The sequence below is a fragment of the Lepisosteus platostomus genome, chromosome 5 (genome assembly GCF_059453375.1).
Source record: "Lepisosteus platostomus isolate fLepPlt1 chromosome 5, fLepPlt1.hap1, whole genome shotgun sequence".
In the NCBI taxonomy this organism is placed as follows: Eukaryota; Metazoa; Chordata; class Actinopteri; order Semionotiformes; family Lepisosteidae; genus Lepisosteus; species Lepisosteus platostomus.
This window is the reverse complement of record NC_142615.1, coordinates 47,638,478-47,653,477: the sequence shown is the minus strand read 5'-3', so window position 1 is coordinate 47,653,477 and position 15,000 is coordinate 47,638,478. Positions and strand designations below refer to the sequence as shown.

At 52.3% G+C, this 15,000-nt stretch overlaps 9 non-coding genes and 14 pseudogenes across 9 annotated transcripts in view; all 23 read right to left on the bottom strand.

Annotated features, from left to right (window-relative positions):
* Positions 1–487: 487 nt before the first annotated feature.
* LOC148667957 (5S ribosomal RNA) lies at positions 488–606 on the bottom strand. The gene has a single exon (XR_015938623.1). It is a non-coding gene; the product is annotated as a 5S ribosomal RNA (ribosomal RNA).
* Positions 607–1,143: 537 nt separating this feature from the next.
* LOC148667956 (5S ribosomal RNA) lies at positions 1,144–1,262 on the bottom strand. The gene has a single exon (XR_015937486.1). It is a non-coding gene; the product is annotated as a 5S ribosomal RNA (ribosomal RNA).
* A 537-nt stretch (positions 1,263–1,799) lies between these two features.
* On the bottom strand, positions 1,800–1,918 carry LOC148667955 (5S ribosomal RNA; annotated as a pseudogene).
* Positions 1,919–2,454: 536 nt separating this feature from the next.
* LOC148667954 (5S ribosomal RNA) lies at positions 2,455–2,573 on the bottom strand (annotated as a pseudogene).
* Positions 2,574–3,110: 537 nt separating this feature from the next.
* Positions 3,111–3,229, bottom strand: LOC148667953 (5S ribosomal RNA). Its single transcript, XR_015937205.1, has one exon. It is a non-coding gene; the product is annotated as a 5S ribosomal RNA (ribosomal RNA).
* Positions 3,230–3,766: 537 nt separating this feature from the next.
* Positions 3,767–3,885, bottom strand: LOC148667952 (5S ribosomal RNA; annotated as a pseudogene).
* A 537-nt stretch (positions 3,886–4,422) lies between these two features.
* On the bottom strand, positions 4,423–4,541 carry LOC148667951 (5S ribosomal RNA; annotated as a pseudogene).
* Positions 4,542–5,078: 537 nt separating this feature from the next.
* On the bottom strand, positions 5,079–5,197 carry LOC148667950 (5S ribosomal RNA; annotated as a pseudogene).
* A 537-nt stretch (positions 5,198–5,734) lies between these two features.
* LOC148667949 (5S ribosomal RNA) lies at positions 5,735–5,853 on the bottom strand. The gene has a single exon (XR_015937485.1). It is a non-coding gene; the product is annotated as a 5S ribosomal RNA (ribosomal RNA).
* A 537-nt stretch (positions 5,854–6,390) lies between these two features.
* LOC148667948 (5S ribosomal RNA) lies at positions 6,391–6,509 on the bottom strand. Its single transcript, XR_015937484.1, has one exon. It is a non-coding gene; the product is annotated as a 5S ribosomal RNA (ribosomal RNA).
* Positions 6,510–7,046: 537 nt separating this feature from the next.
* On the bottom strand, positions 7,047–7,165 carry LOC148667947 (5S ribosomal RNA; annotated as a pseudogene).
* A 537-nt stretch (positions 7,166–7,702) lies between these two features.
* LOC148667946 (5S ribosomal RNA) lies at positions 7,703–7,821 on the bottom strand (annotated as a pseudogene).
* A 537-nt stretch (positions 7,822–8,358) lies between these two features.
* LOC148667945 (5S ribosomal RNA) lies at positions 8,359–8,477 on the bottom strand. The gene has a single exon (XR_015938446.1). It is a non-coding gene; the product is annotated as a 5S ribosomal RNA (ribosomal RNA).
* A 537-nt stretch (positions 8,478–9,014) lies between these two features.
* On the bottom strand, positions 9,015–9,133 carry LOC148667944 (5S ribosomal RNA). The gene has a single exon (XR_015937483.1). It is a non-coding gene; the product is annotated as a 5S ribosomal RNA (ribosomal RNA).
* Positions 9,134–9,670: 537 nt separating this feature from the next.
* LOC148667943 (5S ribosomal RNA) lies at positions 9,671–9,789 on the bottom strand (annotated as a pseudogene).
* A 537-nt stretch (positions 9,790–10,326) lies between these two features.
* LOC148667942 (5S ribosomal RNA) lies at positions 10,327–10,445 on the bottom strand (annotated as a pseudogene).
* Positions 10,446–10,982: 537 nt separating this feature from the next.
* LOC148667941 (5S ribosomal RNA) lies at positions 10,983–11,101 on the bottom strand. Its single transcript, XR_015937482.1, has one exon. It is a non-coding gene; the product is annotated as a 5S ribosomal RNA (ribosomal RNA).
* Positions 11,102–11,638: 537 nt separating this feature from the next.
* LOC148667940 (5S ribosomal RNA) lies at positions 11,639–11,757 on the bottom strand (annotated as a pseudogene).
* A 537-nt stretch (positions 11,758–12,294) lies between these two features.
* LOC148667939 (5S ribosomal RNA) lies at positions 12,295–12,413 on the bottom strand (annotated as a pseudogene).
* A 537-nt stretch (positions 12,414–12,950) lies between these two features.
* Positions 12,951–13,069, bottom strand: LOC148667938 (5S ribosomal RNA; annotated as a pseudogene).
* Positions 13,070–13,606: 537 nt separating this feature from the next.
* LOC148667937 (5S ribosomal RNA) lies at positions 13,607–13,725 on the bottom strand (annotated as a pseudogene).
* A 538-nt stretch (positions 13,726–14,263) lies between these two features.
* On the bottom strand, positions 14,264–14,382 carry LOC148667936 (5S ribosomal RNA; annotated as a pseudogene).
* Positions 14,383–14,919: 537 nt separating this feature from the next.
* LOC148667935 (5S ribosomal RNA) overlaps positions 14,920–15,000 on the bottom strand; it is a 119-nt gene continuing 38 nt past the window's right edge. Inside the window, exon 1 of the ribosomal RNA XR_015939097.1 lies at positions 14,920–15,000. This exon is cut by the window's right edge and continues 38 nt beyond it. This is a non-coding gene — a ribosomal RNA (5S ribosomal RNA).

The following is a 15,000-nucleotide window of genomic DNA, read 5'->3' as shown; positions in this document are numbered from 1 at the left end:
CTCTTTTATGACGCTGCTCTTTTTCCCTTGCGTTTTTCTCTTCTTCCCACGTTCTCTCTCTTCACTGCCTTCGTCCCCGCTCTATTTCACTTCAGCCTTTCACTCTTGCTTCCTTCCAATGAGGACGGAGCTGCGGGAGAAAGGGCGCTATAGAGGATCGCTGTGGAGAGCTGCTGCTGTGCTTTGACATCTGAGCTCTGTGGAAAACGATCTCAATACAATTCTGAAAAACGCGACTCTCCGAACGCCAGCCGAACAAGTCTCCACAGCCGATGCGCTGTGTCTCTTTTCAGCTGGCGATAAACCTTTCCTCGATCCTTTGCGGACTTGTTAAACTGTTCCTGATCAGAATAAAAAACGCTCACGCTAATACACAAGCACCCGTGTCTCGCCAAAGCTGACAAATAAACAGACGGACAAGCCGCACTGCACGTGTGAACAGGGGAATGAGCGAGCGAGCGGGGATAGGGCGCCTCCTGCGCTTAAAAGCTTACAGCACCTGGTATTCCCAGGCGGTCTCCCATCCAAGTACTAACCAGGCCCATCCCTGTTTAGCTTCCGAGATCAGACGAGATCAGGCGTGCTCAAGGGAGTGTGGCCGTAAGCGAGAGCAAGGCTCGCTGGCACCCTTCTTATTGAGAGGACAGCTCCGTCACCTCTTTTACGACGCTGCTTTTTTTCCCTTGCGTTTTTCTCTTCTTCCCACGTTGTCTCTCTTCACTGCCTTCGTCCCTGCTCTATTTCACTTCAGCCTTTCACTCTTGCTTCCTTCCAATGAGGACGGAGCTGCGGGAGAAAGGGCGCTATAGAGGATCGCTGTGGAGAGCTGCTGCTGTGCTTTGACATCTGAGCTCTGTGGAAAACGATCTCAATACAATTCTGAAAAACGCGACTCTCCGAACGCCAGCCGAACAAGTCTCCACAGCCGATGCGCTGTGTCTCTTTTCAGCTGGCGATAAACCTTTCCTCGATTCTTTGCGGACTTGTTAAACTGTTCCTGATCAGAATAAAAAACACTCACGCTAATACACAAGCACCCGTGTCTCGCCAAAGCTGACAAATAAACAGACGGACAAGCCACACTGCACGTGTGAACAGGGGAATGAGCGAGCGAGCGGGGATAGGGCGCCTCCTGCGCTTAAAAGCTTACAGCACCTGGTATTCCCAGGCGGTCTCCCATCCAAGTACTAACCAGGCCCATCCCTGTTTAGCTTCCGAGATCAGACGAGATCAGGCGTGCTCAAGGGGGTGTGGCCGTAAGCGAGAGCAAGGCTCGCTGGCACCCTTCTTATTGAGAGGACAGCTCCGTCACCTCTTTTACGACGCTGCTTTTTTTCCCTTGCGTTTTTCTCTTCTTCCCACGTTCTCTCTCTTCACTGCCTTCGTCCCAGCTCTATTTCACTTCAGCCTTTCACTCTTGCTTCCTTCCAATGAGGACGGAGCTGCGGGAGAAAGGGCGCTATAGAGGATCGCTGTGGAGAGCTGCTGCTGTGCTTTGACATCTGAGCTCTGTGGAAAACGATCTCAATACAATTCTGAAAAACGCGACTCTCCGAACGCCAGCCGAACAAGTCTCCACAGCCGAAGCGCTGTGTCTCTTTTCAGCTGGCGATAAACCTTTCCTCGATCCTTTGCGGACTTGTAAAACTGTTCCTGATCAGAATAAAAAACGCTCACGCTAATACACAAGCACCCGTGTCTCGCCAAAGCTGAGAAATAAACAGACGGACAAGCCGCACTGCACGTGTGAACAGGGGAATGAGCGAGCGAGCGGGGATAGGGCGCCTCCTGCGCTTAAAAGCTTACAGCACCTGGTATTCCCAGGCGGTCTCCCATCCAAGTACTAACCAGGCCCATCCCTGTTTAGCTTCCAAGATCAGATGAGATCAGGCGTGGTCAAGGGGGTGTGGCTGTAAGCGAGAGCAAGGCTCGCTGGCACCCTTCTTATTGAGAGGACAGCTCCGTCACCTCTTTTACGACGCTGCTTTTTTCCCTTGCGTTTTTCTCTTCTTCCCACGTTCTCTCTCTTCACTGCCTTCGTCCCCGCTCTATTTCACTTCAGCCTTTCACTCTTGCTTCCTTCCAATGAGGACGGAGCTGCGGGAGAAAGGGCGCTATAGAGGATCGCTGTGGAGAGCTGCTGCTGTGCTTTGACATCTGAGCTCTGTGGAAAACGATCTCAATACAATTCTGAAAAACGCGACTCTCCGAACGCCAGCCGAACAAGTCTCCACAGCCGAAGCGCTGTGTCTCTTTTCAGCTGGCGATAAACCTTTCCTCGATCCTTTGCGGACTTGTAAAACTGTTCCTGATCAGAATAAAAAACGCTCACGCTAATACACAAGCACCCGTGTCTCACCAAAGCTGACAAATAAACAGACGGACAAGCCGCACTGCACGTGTGAACAGGGGAATGAGCGAGCGAGCGGGGATAGGGCGCCTCCTGCGCTTAAAAGCTTACAGCACCTGGTACTCCCAGGCGGTCTCTCATCCAAGTACTAACCAAGCCCATCCCTGTTTAGCTTCCGAGATCAGACGAGATCAGGCGTGCTCAAGGGGGTGTGGCCATAAACGAGAGCAAGGCTCGCTGGCACCCTTCTTATTGAGAGGACAGCTCCGTCACCTCTTTTACGACGCTGCTTTTTTTCCCTTGCGTTTTTCTCTTCTTCCCACGTTCTCTCTCTTCACTGCCTTCGTCCCCGCTCTATTTCACTTCAGCCTTTCACTCTTGCTTCCTTCCAATGAGGACGGAGCTGCGGGAGAAAGGGCGCTATAGAGGATCGCTGTGGAGAGCTGCTGCTGTGCTTTGACATCTGAGCTCTGTGGAAAACGATCTCAATACAATTCTGAAAAACGCGACTCTCCGAACGCCAGCCGAACAAGTCTCCACAGCCGAAGCGCTGTGTCTCTTTTCAGCTGGCGATAAACCTTTCCTCGATCCTTTGCGGACTTGTAAAACTGTTCCTGATCAGAATAAAAAACGCTCACGCTAATACACAAGCACCCGTGTCTCGCCAAAGCTGACAAATAAACAGACGGACAAGCCGCACTGCACGTGTGAACAGGGGAATGAGCGAGCGAGCGGGGATAGGGCGCCTCCTGCGCTTAAAAGCTTACAGCACCTGGTATTCCCAGGCGGTGTCCCATCCAAGTACTAACCAGGCCCATCCCTGTTTAGCTTCCGAGATCAGACGAGATCGGGCGTGCTCAAGGGGGTGTGGCCGTAAGCGAGAGCAAGGCTCGCTGGCACCCTTCTTATTGAGAGGACAGCTCCGTCACCTCTTTTACGACGCTCCTTTTTTTCCCTTGCGTTTTTCTCTTCTTCCCACGTTCTCTCGCTTCACTGCCTTCGTCCCCGCTCTATTTCACTTCAGCCTTTCACTCTTGCTTCCTTCCAATGAGGACGGAGCTGCGGGAGAAAGGGCGCTATAGAGGATCGCTGTGGAGAGCTGCTGCTGTGCTTTGACATCTGAGCTCTGTGGAAAACGATCTCAATACAATTCTGAAAAACGCGACTCTCCGAACGCCAGCCGAACAAGTCTCCACAGCCGAATCGCTGTGTCTCTTTTCAGCTGGCGATAAACCTTTCCTCGATTCTTTGCGGACTTGTTAAACTGTTCCTGATCAGAATAAAAAACGCTCACGCTAATACACAAGCACCCGTGTCTCGCCAGAGCTGACAAATAAACAGACGGACAAGCCGCACTGCACGTGTGAACAGGGGAATGAGCGAACGAGCGGGGATAGGGCGCCTCCTGCGCTTAAAAGCTTGCAGCACCTGGTATTCCCAGGCGGTCTCCCATCCAAGTACTAACCAGGCCCATCCCTGTTTAGCTTCCGAGATCAGACAAGATCAGGCGTGCTCAAGGGAGTGTGGCCGTAAGCAAGAGCAAGGTTCGCTGGCACCCTTCTTATTGAGAGGACAGCTCCGTCACCTCTTTTTCGACGCTGCTTTTCTTCCCTTGCGTTTTTCTCTTCTTCCCACGTTCTCTCTCTTCACTGCCTTCGTCCCCGCTCTATTTCACTTCAGCCTTTCACTTTTGCTTCCTTCCAATGACGACGGAGCTGCGGGAGAAAGGGCGCTATAGAGGATCGCTGTGGAGAACTGCTGCTGTGCTTTGACATCTGAGCTCTGTGGAAAACGATCTCAATACAATTCTGAAAAACGCGACTCTCCGAACGCCAGCCGAACAAGTCTCCACAGCCGAAGCGCTGTGTCTCTTTTCAGCTGGCGATAAACCTTTCCTCGATCCTTTGCGGACTTGTAAAACTGTTCCTGATCAGAATAAAAAACGCTCACGCTAATACACAAGCACCCGTGTCTCGCCAAAGCTGACAAATAAACAGACGGACAAGCCGCACTGCACGTGTGAACAGGGGAATGAGCGAGCGAGCGGGGATAGGGCGCCTCCTGCGCTTAAAAGCTTACAGCACCTGGTATTCCCAGGCGGTCTCCCATCCAAGTACTAACCAGGCCGATCCCTGTTTAGATTCTGAGATCAAACGAGATCAGGCGTGCTCAAGGGGGTGTGGCCGTAAGCGCGAGCAAGGCTCGCTGGCACCCTTCTTATTGAGAGGACAGCTCCGTCACCTCTTTTTCGACGCTGCTTTTTTTCCCTTGCGTTTTTCTCTTCTTCCCACGTTCTCTCTCTTCACTGCCTTCGTCCCTGCTCTATTTCACTTCAGCCTTTCACTCTTGCTTCCTTCCAATGAGGACGGAGCTGCGGGAAAAAGGGCGCTATAGAGGATCGCTGTGGAGAGCTGCTGCTGTGCTTTGACATCTGAGCTCTGTGGAAAACGATCTCAATACAATTCTGAAAAACGCGACTCTCCGAACGCCAGCCGAACAAGTCTCCACAGCCGAAGCGCTGTGTCTCTTTTCAGCTGGCGATAAACCTTTCCTCGATCCTTTGCGGACTTGTAAAACTGTTCCTGATCAGAATAAAAAACGCTCACGCTAATACACAAGCACCCGTGTCTCGCCAAAGCTGACAAATAAACAGACGGACAAGCCGCACTGCACGTGTGAACAGGGGAATGAGCGAGCGAGCGGGGATAGGGCGCCTCCTGCGCTTAAAAGCTTACAGCACCTGGTATTCCCAGGCGGTCTCCCATCCAAGTACTAACCAGGCCCATCCCTGTTTAGCTTCCAAGATCAGATGAGCTCAGGCATGGTCAAGGGGGTGTGGCCGTAAGCGAGAGCAAGGCTCGCTGGCACCCTTCTTATTGAGAGGACAGCTCCGTCACCTCTTTTACGACGCTGCTTTTTTTCTCTTGCGTTTTTCTCTTCTTCCCACGTTCTCTCTCTTCACTGCCTTCGTCCCCGCTCTATTTCACTTCAGCCTTTCACTCTTGCTTCCTTCCAATGAGGACGGAGCTGCGGGAGAAAGGGCGCTATAGAGGATCGCTGTGGAGAGCTGCTGCTGTGCTTTGACATCTGAGCTCTGTGGAAAACGATCTCAATACAATTCTGAAAAACGCGACTCTCCGAACGCCAGCCGAACAAGTCTCCACAGCCGAAGCGCTGTGTCTCTTTTCAGCTGGCGATAAACCTTTCCTCGATCCTTTGCGGACTTGTAAAACTGTTCCTGATCAGAATAAAAAACGCTCACGCTAATACACAAGCACCCGTGTCTCGCCAAAGCTGACAAATAAACAGACGGACAAGCCGCACTGCACGTGTGAACAGGGGAATGAGCGAGCGAGCAGGGATAGGGCGCCTCCTGCGCTTAAAAGCTTACAGCACCTGGTATTCCCAGGCGGTCTCCCATCCAAGTACTAACCAGGCCCATCCCTGTTTAGCTTCCGAGATCAGACGAGATCAGGCGTGCTCAAGGGGGTGTGGCCGTAAGCGAGAGCAAGGCTCGCTGGCACCCTTCTTATTGAGAGGACAGCTCCGTCACCTCTTTTACGACGCTGCTTTTTTTCCCTTGCGTTTTTCTCTTCTTCCCACGTTCTCTCTCTTCACTGCCTTCGTCCCCGCTCTATTTCACTTCAGCCTTTCACTTTTGCTTCCTTCCAATGAGGACGGAGCTGCGGGAGAAAGGGCGCTATAGAGGATCGCTGTGGAGAGCTGCTGCTGTGCTTTGACATCTGAGCTCTGTGGAAAACGATCTCAATACAATTCTGAAAAACGCGACTCTCCGAACGCCAGCCGAACAAGTCTCCACAGCCGAAGCGCTGTGTCTCTTTTCAGCTGGCGATAAACCTTTCCTCGATCCTTTGCGGACTTGTAAAACTGTTCCTGATCAGAATAAAAAACGCTCACGCTAATACACAAGCACCCGTGTCTCGCCAAAGCTGACAAATAAACAGACGGACAAGCCGCACTGCACGTGTGAACAGGGGAATGAGCGAGCGAGCGGGGATAGGGCGCCTCCTGCGCTTAAAAGCTTACAGCACCTGGTATTCCCAGGCGGTCTCCCATCCAAGTACTAACCAGGCCCATCCCTGTTTAGCTTCCGAGATCAGACGAGATCAGGCGTGCTCAAGGGGGTGTGGCCGTAAGCGAGAGCAAGGCTCGCTGGCACCCTTCTTATTGAGAGGACAGCTCCGTCACCTCTTTTACGACGCTGCTTTTTTTCCCTTGCGTTTTTCTCTTCTTCCCACGTTCTCTCTCTTCACTGCCTTCGTCCCCGCTCTATTTCACTTCAGCCTTTCACTTTTGCTTCCTTCCAATGAGGACGGAGCTGCGGGAGAAAGGGCGCTATAGAGGATCGCTGTGGAGAGCTGCTGCTGTGCTTTGACATCTGAGCTCTGTGGAAAACGATCTCAATACAATTCTGAAAAACGCGACTCTCCGAACGCCAGCCGAACAAGTCTCCACAGCCGAAGCGCTGTGTCTCTTTTCAGCTGGCGATAAACCTTTCCTCGATCCTTTGCGGACTTGTAAAACTGTTCCTGATCAGAATAAAAAACGCTCACGCTAATACACAAGCACCCGTGTCTCGCCAAAGCTGACAAATAAACAGACGGACAAGCCGCACTGCACGTGTGAACAGGGGAATGAGCGAGCGAGCGGGGATAGGGCGCCTCCTGCGCTTAAAAGCTTACAGCACCTGGTATTCCCAGGCGGTCTCCCATCCAAGTACTAACCAGGCCGATCCCTGTTTAGATTCTGAGATCAAACGAGATCAGGCGTGCTCAAGGGGGTGTGGCCTTAAGCGCGAGCAAGGCTCGCTGGCACCCTTCTTATTGAGAGGACAGCTCCGTCACCTCTTTTACGACGCTGCTTTTTTTCCCTTGCGTTTTTCTCTTCTTCCCACGTTCTCTCTCTTCACTGCCTTCGTCCCCGCTCTATTTCACTTCAGCCTTTCACTCTTGCTTCCTTCCAATGAGGACGGAGCTGCGGGAGAAAGGGCGCTATAGAGGATCGCTGTGGAGAGCTGCTGCTGTGCTTTGACATCTGAGCTCTGTGGAAAACGATCTCAATACAATTCTGAAAAACGCGACTCTCCGAACGCCAGCCGAACAAGTCTCCACAGCCGAAGCGCTGTGTCTCTTTTCAGCTGGCGATAAACCTTTCCTCGATCCTTTGCGGACTTGTTAAACTGTTCCTGATCAGAATAAAAAACGCTCACGCTAATACACAAGCACCCGTGTCTCGCCAAAGCTGACAAATAAACAGACGGACAAGCCGCACTGCACGTGTGAACAGGGGAATGAGCGAGCGAGCGGGGATAGGGCGCCTCCTGCGCTTAAAAGCTTACAGCACCTGGTATTCCCAGGCGGTCTCCCATCCAAGTACTAACCAGGCCCATCCCTGTTTAGCTTCCAAGATCAGATGAGCTCAGGCATGGTCAAGGGGGTGTGGCCGTAAGCGAGAGCAAAGCTCGCTGGCACCCTTCTTATTGAGAGGACAGCTCCGTCACCTCTTTTACGACGCTGCTTTTTTTCTCTTGCGTTTTTCTCTTCTTCCCACGTTCTCTCTCTTCACTGCCTTCGTCCCCGCTCTATTTCACTTCAGCCTTTCACTTTTGCTTCCTTCCAATGAGGACGGAGCTGCGGGAGAAAGGGCGCTATAGAGGATCGCTGTGGAGAGCTGCTGCTGTGCTTTGACATCTGAGCTCTGTGGAAAACGATCTCAATACAATTCTGAAAAACGCGACTCTCCGAACGCCAGCCGAACAAGTCTCCACAGCCGAAGCGCTGTGTCTCTTTTCAGCTGGCGATAAACCTTTCCTCGATCCTTTGCGGACTTGTAAAACTGTTCCTGATCAGAATAAAAAACGCTCACGCTAATACACAAGCACCCGTGTCTCGCCAAAGCTGACAAATAAACAGACGGACAAGCCGCACTGCACGTGTGAACAGGGGAATGAGCGAGCGAGCGGGGATAGGGCGCCTCCTGCGCTTAAAAGCTTACAGCACCTGGTATTCCCAGGCGGTCTCCCATCCAAGTACTAACCAGGCCCATCCCTGTTTAGCTTCCGAGATCAGACAAGATCAGGTGTGCTCAAGGGGGTGTGGCCGTAAGCGAGAGCAAGGCTCGCTGGCACCCTTCTTATTGAGAGGACAGCTCCGTCACCTCTTTTACGACGCTGCTTTTTTTCCCTTGCGTTTTTCTCTTCTTCCCACGTTCTCTCTCTTCACTGCCTTCGTCCCCGCTCTATTTCACTTCAGCCTTTCACTCTTGCTTCCTTCCAATGAGGACGGAGCTGCGGGAGAAAGGGCGCTATAGAGGATCGCTGTGGAGAGCTGCTGCTGTGCTTTGACATCTGAGCTCTGTGGAAAACGATCTCAATACAATTCTGAAAAACGCGACTCTCCGAACGCCAGCCGAACAAGTCTCCACAGCCGAAGCGCTGTGTCTCTTTTCAGCTGGCGATAAACCTTTCCTCGATCCTTTGCGGACTTGTAAAACTGTTCCTGATCAGAATAAAAAACGCTCACGCTAATACACAAGCACCCGTGTCTCGCCAAAGCTGACAAATAAACAGACGGACAAGCCGCACTGCACGTGTGAACAGGGGAATGAGCGAGCGAGCAGGGATAGGGCGCCTCCTGCGCTTAAAAGCTTACAGCACCTGGTATTCCCAGGCGGTCTCCCATCCAAGTACTAACCAGGCCCATCCCTGTTTAGCTTCCGAGATCAGACGAGATCAGGCGTGCTCAAGGGGGTGTGGCCGTAAGCAAGAGCAAGGCTCGCTGGCACCCTTCTTATTGAGAGGACAGCTCCGTCACCTCTTTTACGACGCTGCTTTTTTTCCCTTGCGTTTTTCTCTTCTTCCCACGTTCTCTCTCTTCACTGCCTTCGTCCCCGCTCTATTTCACTTCAGCCTTTCACTTTTGCTTCCTTCCAATGAGGACGGAGCTGCGGGAGAAAGGGCGCTATAGAGGATCGCTGTGGAGAGCTGCTGCTGTGCTTTGACATCTGAGCTCTGTGGAAAACGATCTCAATACAATTCTAAAAAACGCGACTCTCCGAACGCCAGCCGAACAAGTCTCCACAGCCGAAGCGCTGTGTCTCTTTTCAGCTGGCGATAAACCTTTCCTCGATCCTTTGCGGACTTGTAAAACTGTTCCTGATCAGAATAAAAAACGCTCACGCTAATACACAAGCACCCGTGTCTCACCAAAGCTGACAAATAAACAGACGGACAAGCCGCACTGCACGTGTGAACAGGGGAATGAGCGAGCGAGCGGGGATAGAGCGCCTCCTGCGCTTAAAAGCTCACAGCACCTGGTATTCCCAGGCGGTCTCCCATCCAAGTACTAACCAAGCCCATCCCTGTTTAGCTTCCGAGATCAGACGAGATCTGGTGTGCTCAAGGGGGTGTGGCCATAAGGGAGAGCAAGGCTCGCTGGCACCCTTCTTATTGAGAGGACAGCTCCGTCACCTCTTTTACGACGCTGCTTTTTTTCCCTTGCGTTTTTCTCTTCTTCCCACGTTCTCTCTCTTCACTGCCTTCGTCCCCGCTCTATTTCACTTCAGCCTTTCACTCTTGCTTCCTTCCAATGAGGACGGAGCTGCGGGAGGAAGGGCGCTATAGAGGATCGCTGTGGAGAGCTGCTGCTGTGCTTTGACATCTGAGCTCTGTGGAAAACGATCTCAATACAATTCTGAAAAACGCGACTCTCCGAACGCCAGCCGAACAAGTCTCCACAGCCGAAGCGCTGTGTCTCTTTTCAGCTGGCGATAAACCTTTCCTCGATCCTTTGCGGACTTGTAAAACTGTTCCTGATCAGAATAAAAAACGCTCACGCTAATACACAAGCACCCGTGTCTCGCCAAAGCTGACAAATAAACAGACGGACAAGCCGCACTGCACGTGTGAACAGGGGAATGAGCGAGCGAGCGGGGATAGGGCGCCTCCTGCGCTTAAAAGCTTACAGCACCTGGTATTCCCAGGCGGTCTCCCATCCAAGTACTAACCAGGCCCATCCCTGTTTAGCTTCCGAGATCAAACGAGATCAGGGATGCTCAAGGGAGTGTGGCCATAAGCGAGAGCAAGGCTCGCTGGCACCCTTCTTATTGAGAGGACAGCTCCGTCACCTCTTTTACGACGCTGCTTTTTTTCCCTTGCGTTTTTCTCTTCTTCCCACGTTCTCTCTCTTCACTGCCTTCGTCCCCGCTCTATTTCACTTCAGCCTTTCACTCTTGCTTCCTTCCAATGAGGACGGAGCTGCGGGAGAAAGGGCGCTATAGAGGATCGCTGTGGAGAGCTGCTGCTGTGCTTTGACATCTGAGCTCTGTGGAAAACGATCTCAATACAATTCTGAAAAACGCGACTCTCCGAACGCCAGCCGAACAAGTCTCCACAGCCGAAGCGCTGTGTCTCTTTTCAGCTGGCGATAAACCTTTCCTCGATCCTTTGCGGACTTGTAAAACTGTTCCTGATCAGAATAAAAAACGCTCACGCTAATATACAAGCACCCGTGTCTCGCCAAAGCTGACAAATAAAGAGACGGACAAGCCGCACTGCACGTGTGAACAGGGGAATGAGCGAGCGAGCGGGGATAGGGCGCCTCCTGCGCTTAAAAGCTTACAGCACCTGGTATTCCCAGGCGGTCTCCCATCCAAGTACTAACCAGGCCCATCCCTGTTTAGCTTCCGAGATCAGACGAGATCAGGCGTGCTCAAGGGGGTGTGGCCGTAAGCGAGCGAAAGGCTCGCTGGCACCCTTCTTATTGAGAGGACAGCTCCGTCACCTCTTTTACGACGCTGCTTTTTTTCTCTTGCGTTTTTCTCTTCTTCCCACGTTCTCTCTCTTCACTGCCTTCGTCCCCGCTCTATTTCACTTCAGCCTTTCACTCTTGCTTCCTTCCAATGAGGACGGAGCTGCGGGAGAAAGGGCGCTATAGAGGATCGCTGTGGAGAGCTGCTGCTGTGCTTTGACATCTGAGCTCTGTGGAAAACAATCTCAATACAATTCTGAAAAACGCGACTCTCCGAACGCCAGCCGAACAAGTCTCCACAGCCGAAGCGCTGTGTCTCTTTTCAGCTGGCGATAAACCTTTCCTCGATCCTTTGCGGACTTGTTAAACTGTTCATGATCAGAATAAAAAACGCTCACGCTAATACACAAGCACCCGTGTCTCGCCAAAGCTGACAAATAAACAGATGGACAAGCCGCACTGCACGTGTGAACAGGGGAATGAGCGAACGAGCGGGGATAGGGCGCCTCCTGCGCTTAAAAGCTTACAGCACCTGGTATTCCCAGGCGGTCTCCCATCCAAGTACTAACCAGGCCCATCCCTGTTTAGCTTCCGAGATCAGACGAGATCAGGCGTGCTCAAGGGGTTGTGGCCGTAAGCGAGAGCAAGGCTCGCTGGCACCCTTCTTATTGAGAGGACAGCTCCGTCACCTCTTTTATGACGCTGCTCTTTTTCCCTTGCGTTTTTCTCTTCTTCCCACGTTCTCTCTCTTCACTGCCTTCGTCCCCGCTCTATTTCACTTCAGCCTTTCACTCTTGCTTCCTTCCAATGAGGACGGAGCTGCGGGAGAAAGGGCGCTATAGAGGATCGCTGTGGAGAGCTGCTGCTGTGCTTTGACATCTGAGCTCTGTGGAAAACGATCTCAATACAATTCTGAAAAACGCGACTCTCCGAACGCCAGCCGAACAAGTCTCCACAGCCGAAGCGCTGTGTCTCTTTTCAGCTGGCGATAAACCTTTCTTCGATCTTTTGCGGACTTGTAAAACTGTTCCTGATCAGAATAAAAAACGCTCACGCTAATACACAAGCACCCGCGTCTCGCCAAAGCTGACAAATAAACAGACGGACAAGCCGCACTGCACGTGTGAACAGGGGAATGAGCGAGCGAGCAGGGATTGGGCGCCTCCTGCGCTTAAAGGCTTACAGCACCTGGTATTCCCAGGCGGTCTCCCATCCAAGTACTAACCAAGCCCATCCCTGTTTAGCTTCCGAAATCAGACGAGATCAGGCGTGCCCAAGGGGGTGTGGCCGTAACCGAGAGGAAGGCTCGCTGGCACCCTTCTTATTGAGAGGACAGCTCCGTCACCTCTTTTACGACGCTGCTTTTTTTCCCTTGCGTTTTTCTCTTCTTCCCACGTTCTCTCTCTTCACTGCCTTCGTCCCCGCTCTATTTCACTTCAGCCTTTCACTCTTGCTTCCTTCCAATGATAACGGAGCTGCGGGAGAAAGGGCGCTATAGAGGATCGCTGTGGAGAGCTGCTGCTGTGCTTTGACATCTGAGCTCTGTGGAAAACGATCTCAATACAATTCTGAAAAACGCGACTCTCCGAACGCCAGCCGAACAAGTCTCCACAGCCGAAGCGCTGTGTCTCTTTTCAGCTGGCGATAAACCTTTCTTCGATCCTTTGCGGACTTATAAAACTGTTCCTCATCAGAATAAAAAACGCTCACGCTAATACACAAGCACCCGTGTCTCGCCAAAGCTGACAAATAAACAGACGGACAAGCCGCACTGCACGTGTGAACAGGGGAATGAGCGAGCGAGCGGGGATAGGGCGCCTCCTGCGCTTAAAAGCTTACAGCACCTGGTATTCCCAGGCGGTCTCCCATCCAAGTACTAACCAGGCCCATCCCTGTTTAGCGTCCGAGATCAGACGAGATCAGGCGTGCTCAAGGGGGTGTGGCCGCAAGCAAGAGCAAGGCTCGCTGGCACCCTTCTTATTGAGAGGACAGCTCCGTCACCTCTTTTACGACGCTGCTCTTTTTCCCTTGCGTTTTTCTCTTCTTCCCACGTTCTCTCTCTTCACTGCCTTCGTCCCCGCTCTATTTCACTTCAGCCTTTCACTCTTGCTTCCTTCCAATGAGGACGGAGCTGCGGGAGAAAGGGCGCTATAGAGGATCGCTGTGGAGAGCTGCTGCTGTGCTTTGACATCTGAGCTCTGTGGAAAACGATCTCAATACAATTCTGAAAAACGCAACTCTCCGAACGCCAGCCGGACAAGTCTCCACAGCCGAAGCGCTGTGTCTCTTTTCAGCTGGCGATAAACTTTTCCTCGATCCTTTGCGGACTTGTTAAACTGTTCATGATCAGAATAAAAAACGCTCACGCTAATACACAAGCACCCGTGTCTCGCCAAAGCTGACAAATAAACAGACGGACAAGCCGCACTGCACGTGTGAACAGGGGAATGAGCGAGCGAGCGGGGATAGGGCGCCTCCCGCGCTTAAAAGCTTACAGCACCTGGTATTCCCAGGCGGTCTCCCATCCAAGTACTAACCAGGACCATCCCTGTTTAGCGTCCGAGATCAGACGAGATCAGGCGTGCTCAAGGGGGTGTGGCCGTAAACGAGAGCAAGGCTCGCTGGCACCCTTCTTATTGAGAGGACAGCTCCGTCACCTCTTTTACGACGCTGCTCCTTTTCCCTTGCGTTTTTCTCTTCTTCCCACGTTCTCTCTCTTCACTGCCTTCGTCCCCGCTCTATTTCACTTCAGCCTTTCACTCTTGCTTCCTTCCAATGAGGACGGAGCTGCGGGAGAAAGGGCGCTATAGAGGATCGCTGTGGAGAGCTGCTGCTGTGCTTTGACATCTGAGCTCTGTGGAAAACGATCTCAATACAATTCTGAAAAACGCAACTCTCCGAACGCCAGCCGAACAAGTCTCCACAGCCGAAGCGCTGTGTCTCTTTTCAGCTGGCGATAAACTTTTCCTCGATCCTTTGCGGACTTGTTAAACTGTTCATGATCAGAATAAAAAACGCTCACGCTAATACACAAGCACCCGTGTCTCGCCAAAGCTGACAAATAAACAGACGGACAAGCCGCACTGCACGTGTGAACAGGGGAATGAGCGAGCGAGCAGGGGATAGGGCGCCTCCTGCGCTTAAAAGCTTACAGCACCTGGTATTCCCAGGCGGTCTCCCATCCAAGTACTAACCAGGCCCATCCCTGTTTAGCTTCCGAGATCAAACGAGATCAGGCATGCTCAAGGGGGTGTGGCCGTAAGCGCGAGCAGGGCTCGCTGGCACCCTTCTTATTGAGAGGACAGCTCCGTCACCTCTTTTACGACGCTGCTTTTTTTCCCTTGCGTTTTTCTCTTCTTCCCACGTTCTCTCTCTTCACTGCCTTCGTCCCCGCTCTATTTCACTTCAGCCTTTCACACTTGCTTCCTTCCAATGAGGACGGAGCTGCGGGAGAAAGGGCGCTATAGAGGATCGCTGTGGAGAGCTGCTGCTGTGCTTTGACATCTGAGCTCTGTGGAAAACGATCTCAATACAATTCTGAAAAACGCGACTCTCCGAACGCCAGCCGAACAAGTCTCCACAGCCGAAGCGCTGTGTCTCTTTTCAGCTGGCGATAAACCTTTCCTCGATCCTTTGCGGACTTGTAAAACTGTTCCTGATCAGAATAAAAAACGCTCACGCTAATACACAAGCACCCGTGTCTCGCCAAAGCTGACAAATAAACAGACGGACAAGCCGCACTGCACGTGTGAACAGGGGAATGAGCGAGCGAGCGGGGATAGGGCGCCTCCTGCGCTTAAAAGCTTACAGCACCTGGTATTCCCAGGCGGTCTCCCATCCAAGTACTAACCAGGCCCATCCCTGTTTAGCTTCCGAGATCAG